The sequence below is a fragment of the Homalodisca vitripennis genome, chromosome 1 (assembly GCF_021130785.1).
Source record: "Homalodisca vitripennis isolate AUS2020 chromosome 1, UT_GWSS_2.1, whole genome shotgun sequence".
NCBI lineage: Eukaryota > Metazoa > Arthropoda > Insecta > Hemiptera > Cicadellidae > Homalodisca > Homalodisca vitripennis.
The window spans coordinates 42,591,260-42,605,326 of NC_060207.1; the positions used below are offsets into that span (position 1 = coordinate 42,591,260).

Genomic DNA, 14,067 nt, shown 5'->3' on the forward strand with positions numbered 1-14,067 from the left:
ATCTGGTTAATTTCTTATCTAAACAATTTCGTTAATAATGTACATTTTCATCTCACTCATGTAATACAACACATTTATACATGACATTATATGTATGTCAAGTAATGCAAACTCAAAACCTAACTAAGCAAATTATTATAAAATTTTCAGCGTAGATTTGATAGGTTAGTTCCACCTCTTGATTGCTATACAAAACTGTATTAAACTTTTATTATGTAAACAGGGAAATTAATGAAAATATTTTTTCACATAAATTGTCTTACTACGTAGAGCTCAGAATTTAAATTTTGAATCTTTCATTAGGGTATGTTAAAAAAGCTCGTATTTCAACTGCTGACAATTACGAAAGTTTCAGTGAGAAAAACTGTTTCACAGTTTATTAAAATACGAATATTTATTGCGTTTATTGATTACAAAAGTGGCATTGGTTAACTGTAACACTATTGACTGAACTCTTTATAATATTTAAGTAAAATTATAATAACAAAAACAAAGTACATGAAAAGTGAGTTTATAATTTTCAACCAACTAAAAATCAAAATATGACTTAGAATTAGCCCACTGTAAATACCACTTAAGATTATAATGTAGGATGATGGGAAGTATAGATTAGCTATGTTGTACCTATGTTTCAAGATAAGTGATTGGTGATAAGTGATTTAGTTATGTAATAAACCACCCCTTGCTCGATAATATTTTAACAGCGTGGTGTGCACTGTGTGTAGTTGTGGATTAAGAAGAAATATTATACAACATTATTGATGACTAACAACAATCGTAGTTCTAATTGCTATGTTTTATTAGTGCCGAATTGTGTAAATTAAAGTACACTTAATTAATAATTTTAAGATTTATAAAACTACGTGAATAATCCATACTTTAATACTTTAGATTGATGTAATGTCCGCATTAATATCTTAAATCGTATCTGAAGAATTTGTGTAAACTTGTGTGTTTGCGGTTGAAATGTTAAGATATTACAGTGCCACCAGCATCAAACAAGCGTTTCACGTGGAAGCAAAAGAGAGAGCAAGCAGAGAAATATCCAATATTTTAAAAGAGCACTGTTTTAGTCCTTAAATTATTCATATTTTCATTTCTTAAACTGTTTCACCTCTCGTTTAACGTAGAGTCAGTCTCTGCACCTGGAATAACTGTTACTTTTTACTTTCTTCAGTTACAGAGTATATTTCTTGTCAAATTCGCCAACTTTTTGAAAGTGTTTTTGTGTTGTTAAAAATCTTGTTTAACATATTGTAAGACTCCACTTGTGGACTAACAATCCTTATTACATTGATCGCTTGGAGATAATATTTATTAGGTAAAACCAATTTTATTTTGCTACAAGTAATAATATATTTTCATCTGAACAGTTTTACGCATACATATTTTTACTGGCTGAAGACAAAAAACAATACATTAAAATCTAATAGTGTAAAAGAAAATGTTTGACAATTGTAAGTTGTATATTTTTTTCAACAAATGTATTGTTGCCATTACAATACAATATAATCTGTCTTTAAACGTTGGTAAAATGGTACATATGCTTAGTGGTACTAACAGTTTATAAATCATTGTTATATTAAACAATGTCCTATGTGTTTACATATGGGATGTGTTTCATTGTATCAGTTTTACACTGTTAGAAATAATTATATTTGTGAATTTGGAACATATTGGTTATTCCCAGGTTGGCTCATTTAGCAATAAGAAATAAATAATATTCCTAATAACAATAATAAGGTATAATCCTGTTCTTACAAACTGTACAATCAGGGTTTTAACAATAAATTTCACAGCTTCAACATGAACAGTTACGGTTTTAGGTAAATTACCGAGACTATTTAATTACGAAATCTGTCGGTTTGTCTTGTTAACTGGACGGGTTCCAGGAACTATATGGTCGCCAAAACTCTCGCCAGTACACCATGTCTCGCCGGTTGTAATATTGGCTTTTAATTACTTTCCTTTTTGCTTAACTTATTACTCGTATACTAATTAATTACTATTTCATAGTCACCCGATTCGTTCATTCCACAAGTCTACACTAAATTCATTACGTAGTGGTTCAAACAGAATAATATACGATCCAGTTACGTGTATACTTGTTGAAGTAATTTAAGAAATTAAATTTATTTGTGAACATATATTTATTTTCCTTCATTTTGATAATGTACATACGATATTTTATTATTTCCAGTGTTTTACATGTTTAATTTATATCGTCCTTTGACCACTCGGGTTAATATTCCAACCACATGAAATGCTTTCATTGATTTATGATATTAAATTATATATGTATATATATATATATATATATATATATATTTATATATATATATTTATATATATATATTTATATATATATATTTATATATATATAAATATATATATATTTCGTATCAGAGTATGAGTATACTGTATTGAGTTTTGAGAAAAGTCGTTCCAACCTGATCAGAAACCAACCACGCTGCTGAGATGCTTGCACTAAAGCAGGTTAGTTATTGAGAGTTGTAGTTTTATCACTTGTTTCTAACGTTTCATGGTGTGTAAATATTTATCGCAACGACGGGTGTGGGAGCACTTGTGGCGTGTCCGGAGTACGTTCGCGTTACTCCCGCCATTTATGTGACGTGTTCTCCGATAATTGTTGTCGGCTTAACTCGCTTATCCTGAGTAACAATCGATGTCCGGCGCCGTGGCTCCGGTAATAAACACCGTATTTGTATGCGAGTAGCCATTTCATCGTCATAAAAGCTGCCAAAATCAATTTATAATAATTAGCATAGATTAGTCGACGAGTACACGAAATAAACGATATAAAATGTTACAACACAAAAGACCTTCAGGCATGCAATGACAAAAATATTCTTTCAACCAGTTACACTTTTGGATACCGGTTTGTGAATATGTAATGTAAAATTATTGCAACTGTTTCAGATAGAGTATAATTCAAAAGACTATACCATGTTGCTGAACACTTACACTTGAGGATAATATTAATTATTCCGTAATAATATTAACACATCTCGCTTTATTAGGAGTTATTCATTTATAAATCTTAGTTAGTAGGCTAATATTTATATTACTTAAAACTTACAAACTGTCATTATATAAGAATCGAATTAAAATTTACTAAACAAAGTATGCTTGTAAATTTTATAACACATAACTTTAAAATTATCGTATATTTCTGTGTAAACAAGCCATAAGGACACAGTTTTATGAGGGGTACTCACACACACAGTGTGAAATAAATTCTGTGTTTGAACATTTCCGGTTCAATCATTGTGTCTGTTAAATCGAAGCATTAGTGTAGCGAGTAATAAGGAAAACCATTTTATTGATAAGGGAAACAGATTTTTAACAGATTATGTCGTTTTATCGTGTAACATTTAAAGCGTTCAATATCTTATATGCAAAATATAAAATGACATGTACTGAAAAGTCTAACATGCGTGTAAAACGTGCATACACTTGAAGAGTTTTAAGTTCCTCCACATTTGTTGTAACAATTTATTTATGCTATATTTGCAAAATTTGTTGTATTTGACTGAATTGTTGAAAGTAAAGCTTTTCTAAAATGCAATCACAGATGCTGAGATATAGAATTGTAGTGTGATATAACTTGTGTGAACTCGTAAACTATGGCAAATGCTGAACATAGAGAGCTCGCTCTAATATTTAACGTCGGTAATCCTTCACTCGCAGCAGAGAGAGAGCAGTCGAGACCACAAGAACAGCATTGTGGCGAGCCACTTGCTGAGATTGGCGGGATTAACAGCACAGTGTAGTCCTACTTGAGTGTAGTGCTACACAAATACTCTCTCGGAATATCCTGATTTATAGATATTTACCAAACAAATACTATTACTTTTCCTTCTACATCAACGGAGCCAGTAACAAAAGTTGATGTAATAATAGAAGTAAAAAATTATGGAAAAAAGATAGTACCCACAATACTTACCTCTTTCAATGAATTCCAACTCGTGGCAAAGGTGGGTGACCAACCTACCCAAGTCTATACGGGCCTTCATAAGCCTGACCACGTACAGGCCTACCTAACTTCCCAAATGCCAAGACTGATCTGATCACGCACAAGACTACACACATGTACATGCCTTTCTGACTTCTCAAAAGCTTACCAGACGTTCTGCTAGACCCTACCCCACAAGCGTACCTAGCCCTCACAAGCACTTATGACTCCATACATAGCTATCTAACCCCCAAAAGACATGATGACCTCTGAAAACTATGAAATTCATCGTGGTAAACCTGAGAATTGCGAGTGGCTATCTCCAAGAACCCTAGTGGTGATTTTCTACTCGTGAACCCAAATTTATTGAGTCAACCTGTTTTAGTACCAAGTAATCATGACCTTTGAAAAGCAATATTGCATTTTGAGAAACTAACCATTCTCAACTAACCAAATTTGGACTGGGTTAACAGGTCGAGGTTATCGTATTTAAACGGATTTCCCTTATTTCGGTATGAAGATTACCTATCTACTAAAGCAACAGAAATAACGTATGTAAATTTTTATTGAAAACAAATTTGATGGTTGAGGGGGCTTTCTTCCCATAAGGACTGTAAATGCTCACGCAAGGTGAGCTTGGCATTGCGAGAAGAGGTAATACGCATCAGTCATCTGTGTGGAGTATAACCTCCTCTTCCTCTAGGACGCACTAGCTCAGGCTCTGATTACCCGATACTTCCCCTTGCGTAGTTCTTCCATGTGTTCTCGGCAATAGGAACATTCCATCCTATTCTATTTATACTGAATAGTATAATTTCGGTAGCAGTATAAAATATGTTATAATCGTAAATTCAGTAAAGTTTTCTCATCATTGCATTCATCTGATAGCTTTGTTTAGTAAACAGACACAAGCAGCACCAATTTCCGCTTTTGGAAAGTCAGAAATCTCATTAAGTAGTTGGGGTTCAGAATGCTTTAATATGTAGATTATATAAATACATTATTAAAGTAACGGATAGTTTTCGGTCATATTAACATCACTTATATTTTATAAGTAGGATCCGCCAAAATACTCCCCCGTCGAATTAGATGTTAAGGGTGTGAGTCAATGATATGGAAATTGTATTCAAATCAAGACTTCCTTCTGAAGTGCTGACAAATAAGGTTAGTCAGTCAAGTCGGTAGCTCCAGTCTTTTACAGTAATTCTGTTACCGGTAACAACTCGCGTTGAAAACCATCGCCCCTCCACCCCTCCTCGCCACCCCGCCATAGGAAATGAGTGTGGTAAACATGTGTTTTCATGAAAGATTCATGAGTACGGTAATCAATGTTTGATATTTTCAAAACAGTCTGAGTGATGTTACCATATTGGTTTCAAAACAACAAAAATGGTCCAGCACTAACGTAGAACGTTCTGAAACTTGCCATTTTAGCTTTTCAGTACATGATAACCAAATTGTAAAATGAGGTGTAAACAGTAATTTATTGTTATATTAAACAAGAAGTTATTTGAGTGAAATTATGTATATAAAAATGAACTTATATTTCCGTGACTGTTATTTGCATTACGTTTAATTGGTAAATTCCAACACGTAAACATACGAGCACAATCTGTCATATAGAAACTTAAAATGTCTATTGCATACTTAATCTCAGCTGAAAACGCTAAGAAAACTCAGTTGGAAAATACATTGCAGCAAGTTAATTTATTTGATACGCAATATTATAGGTAGTATTAATCTATTAGATCTTTAAAAAGAATAAATTTTAAAAAGTATGTAAATACTTTTTACATACTTAGTAAACCTGCCATAATAATTATTGGAAACATTAGGCATACTTTTTGTGTTTGAATCAGCGTAAAATGGTCGGATAATATACAATCCCGCAATCCAAGTCTATGATTCTATAATGTATTACAACCGTTATTTCAGATAGAAATACATAGAACAAGCAGAAATACATAGAACTGTATATTGTACGTTATGTGAAGACTACAAGTCATTACATTGCTCAACGATTGCGCCTAACTTGTGAAAGATGTTTTCATGAATACCACCATAAGAATTGCAAGGCAAAACGAAGTTAGTAGGCAAGTGCAAACTAGAAGAGGCACTTAGGTACATTTATGATCTTTCACTAGCATAGATTGTTATTCAGGATAAGTAAGTTAAAGCATCTATATTACAGCATCTGCATAACCTGAGTGGTGTGAGTAACGCGAGTCTTAAAATATTTAACATAAGTACACCTTATGTTCAATATTTACACTCCGCGAACAGCTAGAACCTGAAATAACCCTAAGTGATCAAAGCCTCAAGGTGCAGAACCCCGTCGAATAGTGCCCAAAATTGATAACTTTACATAGCAAGGTGATATTTCAATTTTTATTTTTATTTATTAACAAATTTATTTGTATTATATACAAATATATACATTTTTTGGGTGTTTAACAATAAGTTATAGGCAGAAGGATCCAAAACTATTTCAAATATATAGCTTCAATTGTATGGTAAGATTGGAATTTACTTTAGATTTGTCATTAAAGCAATGAAATGAAATGAATCGGGTTATCTGGAAGGATAGAAACGAATCAACGATCAAACAGAACGAAAAGTAATTAAATGGCAATATTGGAACTAGTGTCTCGTGCTTGTGGCTATCAGCTATACAGGTCATGTTCACAGGCTTGGGGCTCTATATTACACGCTTGTTTAATACGTGTAAAAACAAGAACTTTTGGATCTAGGATTCTCACTGTAGGTCACTAAATACTAGTGATAGTATCTAAACCCTAGTGAAATTGTTTGGTCTCCGGAAATACAAATACCTGGTACTAGGTAACTACAAATTTTATTTTTGTACAGCTACGCTTGACAAATTCCGTACCTATAAAAACTACCAAGTTTAAAATATTCATTTTTTTGAGAACTTCTACTCTGTGAGAGGTCATGGAATATGAGATTTGTTCGCCCTCCATTATACTTAAGCCTACTGGAGATCTTGGAATGTAGGAGATTATAGTTAATGGAAGCTTCTAGATTTTAGAAACGTTCTCGGCAACTTTAAACTCTGTGTCTTGGGTTTCCTTGCAACTGGAAATTTGGAAACTATATGTATGAATACATTTACATGTGGCACTATGCTTTATAACAGATTTGGCTAAATTTTCTCAACTAAGAACTACAGTTTATTTTGGGGTTGTAGGTAGTTTGGTTATGTGTTCAATTGATACGAATATTCTCGTAAGTAATATAATTTATTACTACCATTAAATCACGTGTTTACACTTATTTAACCACTGGATATAGATTCATAAAAATTATGTAATTCGGTAGGTAGATATTTATTTTTAGTACTAACTACCAAAGGTTCTGGTAAGTATAAATAATTTGCATAATTTACAGTACCTACTAAATAAATTCTAGCTAATTGAAATGTAACAAACTATAGTATTTTTACCCACGTATTGAGTGAGATTAGTATAAAATATTTCACAAGACCATAGTAATTCAGTAGCTCTCTCCCTTCTCTCTGTCAGTGGCCTTAATTAAGAATTGTATATATTTTAAATATTGTAATAAATATCACAAGCTACTAAATATAAAAAGCCGCCTTTTTATTTCACAGTATATAATTGCACAACCTAAATAGACTTAAGAAGTAATTAATTGTGTATAGGTGTTTTATAAATAATTTAATAATACTGTACTGTACGGAATTGAGCACACAAGCTGTATTCATAGTAAGTCGTTTCAAATCAACCGATGTAATTGACACAGTTCAAGACTTTATATCCATTTCTTTTAATTCCATTGCCGGAGAGGTTTCGTAACGTTCATAACTAACGTCGCCCTTATTATTTTTATCTCGGATTTGTGTTCAATAGGAGATCCTTGAATCTCTCTAAAACTCCCAGTCCCTACGTTAAACGTTATTTTATTCAACGCCTCTCATAATGTACCTCATAACGCTTAGATACTGAAAACTAGTTCTCATTGAACACGTACTATCCAAGTCTCTCAGTTATTAAATACGGGGTTCTGGAATATTCTGGAGACTTTTAATCTGTTACTTTACTGATTCCCTGGGCTAATCCTTTTTAAGAAAAGGTGTTAGTTTTTAGATTTTAAGTACTAGCAAGATTCCAAAATAACACTCCAAACTGTGAAATTCGATGCAAGAAGTGGTAATAATTGAGGTCTTAAGATTAATTGAGCCCTCAGTAAACTTTTATTTCCCTTTAGATTATACATATCTTCATGCTTACTCTATATTTTTATGTGTTTGTTCCGTAAGTCCCCGTTTGTTACTATTTCGTAGAACTGGTGCCCACTTCTTGCTCTTAAGTGATCTTGATTACTGAATCTCGGGTTTTCCTAATCTACGAGTTCTCAGACCTCCGATAACTTGGACTCCTTCTATGAATGTACTCGATTGGTATTTTATGTACAATGATAAAGTAAATTCCGTGCGTTCTACAGTTTTTATTTTATTTCTAAGTCATTTACAGCAGTCTTTTAAGTTTTTACTTCATTCGAAACAATATAAAAGAAGGAAGTAATTAATTTAAATGTATAATCTTGGGACAAGCATTTTTATATCCATTATTTTATTTCAACTGATTCATTTGTCTGCTTTGTCAGGTTAATTGATTGAAATTAATTACGAAACGGATATAGCATTTAGTAACTGCAATTTCACTCTCAAAGTAAATGTCAGAGGTGTAAGTCAATGGCATGGAAATGATATTCAAATCAAGACATCCTACTGAAGTGTTGACTAATGCCGTTAGTCAGCCACACAAGTCTATTCTTGTTATTGCGATTCAATCAAATTTTCTCAACCCCTTTCTTGTCGATGGATTAATTTCAATTGGGTACCTCTTACGATTAAACTCTTTCCACCCGCATATGTACAAAGGGACTTTAAAGTCACTTGTGGTTCGTTCGTAAGTTTGGTTAATCAATAATATTAAATCAGTTTTTTGTTTTATATTTATTTAATTTTACAGACTCTATGACCTGTTACTTAGTTGTTTAAATAGTTAAAAATGTATTGGTATCTTTTTGGTGAATTCACATTTAAAGAATATAAAGTCCAAAAAATTTACTTGCACTTTAAAAGGCCATTCAAGTTTTAGTTATTGAGATTGAGAAAAAGAAGAATTTTATCGCCATTGGGAAATCCGTCGATGCTGTTCTCACTTAGGTCATTCTGTCTGTAGGTTCACATCAACAGCTCCAACAACTACCCTTTCCATATAAAGGGTGTATTTAGAAAGCATTGGCATTGCAGTTCAACCAAATATCTTTCTTTTAATATTGCTTTGGTTTAATTTTAATATTAAACTTATATCCGTAAAATATTGTATTAAAAAAAAATTGTATAAAGAACTGTCTATTCTAATTTCAAAATTATAATCTGACAGCTTATTCAAAACGTATATAAATAGTTATTTTGTTTAGGTCATAAAAACTAAAACATAAATATAGTCTTCCCAATTTATTCTTCAGTCATGACTTACTGTAGGATGCTGAAAATTATGATTATTATTTCTTATGTTTCTTATATAATTGTTCTAAAATATTGTCCATATTTCAATGATACTAATTATATAATTGTCAATGTCACATAATAACCATTATTAATGTATACAAAAATGTCCTTTTTAATTTATATTCATACATCTGTAAAAATGGTGTACGCCAAATAAGTAAGTATAAACATTTTTAAATAAAAATAATTTTAAAACGAAAAACTACACTGATAAGTCAGATTAAATATTTCGAAACACGTCTTTAAAAATTTCAAAAAAACTAGGTTGTCATAAGACCTTAGATCTAGTAACCATGATCAGATAGCCCACTACTGAAAACACGATGTCGTTCACAGTTTTAACACTTGCGTTATGCGCATATGGAAAACAGTACAAATAATTTTCTGCTCCGTTACAATTATTGAATGTAAAATATTTTTAAACTTTAAAATACAGGTAAATATGATTATTCAATAAAGAACATTGTAAATAACCAGAGTGCCTAAATAATGAAGACTCACACTAGACTATTCGTAATGAAATTTATCATACTATTAGAGCAGAGGGTGGATCAAAATGTCACGTCACCGGACGCCACGTGCAGCTTTCATCGGATGGCACATAGAGGCAGGTAGTGGCAGTTGTAATAGTAAACATGCCCAGGGCGCCCCTCCTCTGTCAGCACCCCTGGTTCTACACACCCTCTACCATTATCTGGCCTCAGGGAAATACCCGAAGTGAGTCTACTAGATACTGGCATCTCTTGCACCAATTCACTTACTGGCTGATTGTTCAACTCCTTACCAACGTCAAATGTTCTTTGTCCAAAATATATTAGTCTTTGAGACCTTTTAAATTACATATTTTAATTTGCCTCATTGAGCAAGTCCAAGTGAGCTACTCGTTTTCCTACGTTTTGGGGTATTTTAGTATCAAAAATACATCACTGTTTATTTAAGCACACCTTGATTTGTAAATATATCATTATTTAAACATTAAATAACTACGCATTATATATTGTATGCATGAATAATTAAGCCGAAGCTACAGAACTGTCAACCAACCGACTGGAAGTTTGATGCCAGAATATGTTATATGAACAAATAAATTATGAACTTAAAATTATATTATAATAGTTAAGTTGGGAAGGAACAGTTACATAGCACTAAAAGTCTTAATACATCGGATAGAACAGTCGAGCGGGGTAAAAGTCAGGGTTAAAAAGAGAAAGACTGTTTCCAAGTACAGTTCAAACCAGCGTTAGTATAAGAAAAATGCAAATTCAGCACCGATGATCAACAGATAAATATCCGTTCATAGTCGCCGTTTCATCGGAAAATAAAGGGAAGAAGTCAGCTCAAGGTTTACTATATTTCACACCTAAACGTTCCCTAAAACTATCGTGGCTAAAAACTAAGAAACGCTGGTTCCAACCATTTCCAGCCGTTTCAATCGTACGTCATACGCACAGCGGCCTCGAAAAGAAACGTTATTTCAATATTAATTAAACGCAACTACTAGTTCAACTAACGTACGTCAAGCGACTTAGTGACCTAGAAAACAAACGATACTTAAATAGTAAAAAACTTTTACTAAAAAATAGTAAATAGTAAAAAAACGTAAATAGAATTTTGTCTGGAAGCAATCTAAATTATATTACATCATTAACGCTTTCTTTAAGAAAGCTACGGTCTTTGATTTTGAAAATTGCGTATTTAGCCGCTGTTAGCACTAGTGTGCAATATTATTTAAACATTATTTGTTGAATTGAAGTAGTTATGCTATGAATTTATTAAATATATGTTTAAGTCATAATTTTAACACGTTTTATTTGATTAACGTAACTAAGGTAATTTTAAAATTGTAATGTCTCACATATTTTATTATCACAAATATCTATTTGCAGGTGGAGCTGTTGGCACACCAATATTAAATTGGTAACTAATTTATACCTAGACTTATATCTCAAATTTGTAATTTCTTACATCCTTATAATAGAATATATGTAGCTTAATCAGAAAAATTACACTGCAGAATGGTTTTTAGTGCCCAATTATTTATTCCATGTTTAAAATTAAACAATACAACAACGTCTTTTGCTTTATTACAAATAAGATTTATATTTATTTTTTAAACGTCCCATTTCCAAAATAAAATTACGCTATTAATTATTCTAAATCCGTCCAAAAACTTGTTTTGCATTCACTTTGCTCCCAACATTTATCGGTTAAGAAACTAATATATTAATCAGATTTATTTATATAATAAGTTATTAAAATCTAGAATAATAAGGGTAATACAATAATACAGGATTGTACAAGTGGATGGTTAAAATTAAAATGCATTCATACAGTATGCCACATACCGTAAATTGACTGAGGGATTCAATCGAAGCATTGACCAACTAACTGAGGGGACTGTTTTCAGTTGGAATCACGTGGTCGTATTCTTATTATTAAGACAATAAAAAATGTACATTGATGATTGTATATTCAATTTACTATATTCTTCATGTAATAGTTGTTTAATCGTAATTTGCTTAACTATTTGAATTTCTTTGGTTTTATATAAATATTTATTTAATATTAATGTTATCAATAATATGTTAGCAATAATAATAATATAATATTTGACGTCTCTCTTGGTAGATGTTTTTACAGCAGTCCATAATAGAAACAATATTTATTTTTAAATAACTTAGTATTTTCAAGTGGTGATTTTAAGACAATCACTTGTAATCCAAATTATAAAAAAGTAGATTATTTTATTGATAACGCTTTGAATGGAAGCAAGTATTTTCAGATAAGGAATGGAGTAGCTTGTCCAACTACAAACTATTAGACCGACTCTCAGGCAAGTTGTTTGTTCCTGAAACCTTTTACGCTGACAAGTTTTGTTGTTGTCTTAACTACACAGTGGAGTACTAGTGTTTACACTTTGTACAAAAAATGAAGTCACCCATTACATTGTCAATTACACAAGTCACTAGAGTTATACGTGTATATGTACACAGTGTCCTTTCGTTTCCATAGCAATGCAGCTTCTGACTACATTTATTGTATTAATTTACTGTTACAATGTAATTGGAACATTAATTTAAAGATAGGCGCAACATTTATGAATTCCTCAAACTGTATTTGATACAAAACGATTGATTCAAACTGATCTTTTATAATAGGTTAATATATTTACACAGCACCAAAATGTGAATTAATTACGCCATCTTCAAGCTAAGAGTAGGCTAAAAATGAAGTAATGATTAACTAAAATCTCGCCGAACATTTTAGATGCGTAAATAAGAAACAGCTAAAAACCAACTAATTTGAATAAAATATTAAAATGTATACTAAAGTAAAATTTTGTATATTAATAAGTATAACAATTAAAAATGTTAGACGATGTGTTTGGAAGTTCTTTTATTACAGAAACAATAACAGAAACCTCTTTTCGAATAATGAAAACCTACAAAACTAAAAATAGAAGACTTTTAATTTGATCATAGTGAAACTAAAATAAAATTTTAGACTATTTCAGTAATATCCTCATATAAATATATAAACTCATAGAGTTTATATATATATTTTAGAATTTAACAGTTACCGTAGTTATTATTCGCTGTGTATATCGTGTCTGAATATTTAACTCGGAAACTTAGTAAGTTTCTTTATTTTGGAAAATTGTGATTAATCGCCAATGTTCAAAATTATCTTAATGTTTGGTATGTTAGGGATTATTTTTTTCCGAGTTGGAGGTAAAGAGTAAATTGGTTGGAGAGTTTCTTTCTGTATTCCCCGATGAGGCGATATGTACATAACCTTACTTAACCTCGTCTCGTATCAATTAATTTTGCAATAATGTCTCCAAAAACGTATAATAAAATTAGCTTTTAAATCCTTATACTATTCAAAGTTAAAGATGTTGTAACAAAGAACGTTGCTTTAGCATCACCAGGTATTCTGTTTGAAGTGAAGACATTTCCAGACGGTCTAACGCTAACCAGGTTAAAGATGAGTGGAGGAGGGAGTCTTAATCTAAATACCGATTTGCATAACAGGAATTTGCAGTCATTGCTTCAATTTGTTCGTGTAACGCAAAGTTGTGCATTCTCCTGATATTTGCTTTGGGGCTAATTAATGAGGAAAGACGTGTACACAAGAACAACATCCAGTCAGTCATCTCTTGTGTTCCTTTATACCTTTATTCCTTTACTGCTCGCCTGAATGTTTCATTGTAGAAAACCTTTTACTTACTTAACATTATAATAATATAATATGAATATATATTGTATTATTGTCTTGTAATAAATTCCAGTTATATATACCTGGAATAATACAAAACAACAAGTTAATGTAAAATGTTGGTGTGAGTATAATTATTTTGTTAATTTAATGGTAAACTATATTATAACAACCGTAGTGATATTTAGAAGACAATAAAATCGATAGTTGGCTGAGCGTTAGCGAAGTGTCATCTTAAAAACCCTAATTCAAATAACTCTTTTAGGTACGTATTCGTGCTCAATGACAAGAGCAAATAAACTGCCCGGCTTAG

The 14,067-nt window shown here is 31.6% G+C and overlaps 1 protein-coding gene across 2 annotated transcripts in view; it reads left to right on the forward strand.

Annotated features, from left to right (window-relative positions):
* Nucleotides 1–14,067, forward strand: part of LOC124360369 — a 354,556-nt gene that overhangs the window by 321,516 nt on the left and 18,973 nt on the right. The window lies entirely within an intron of this gene.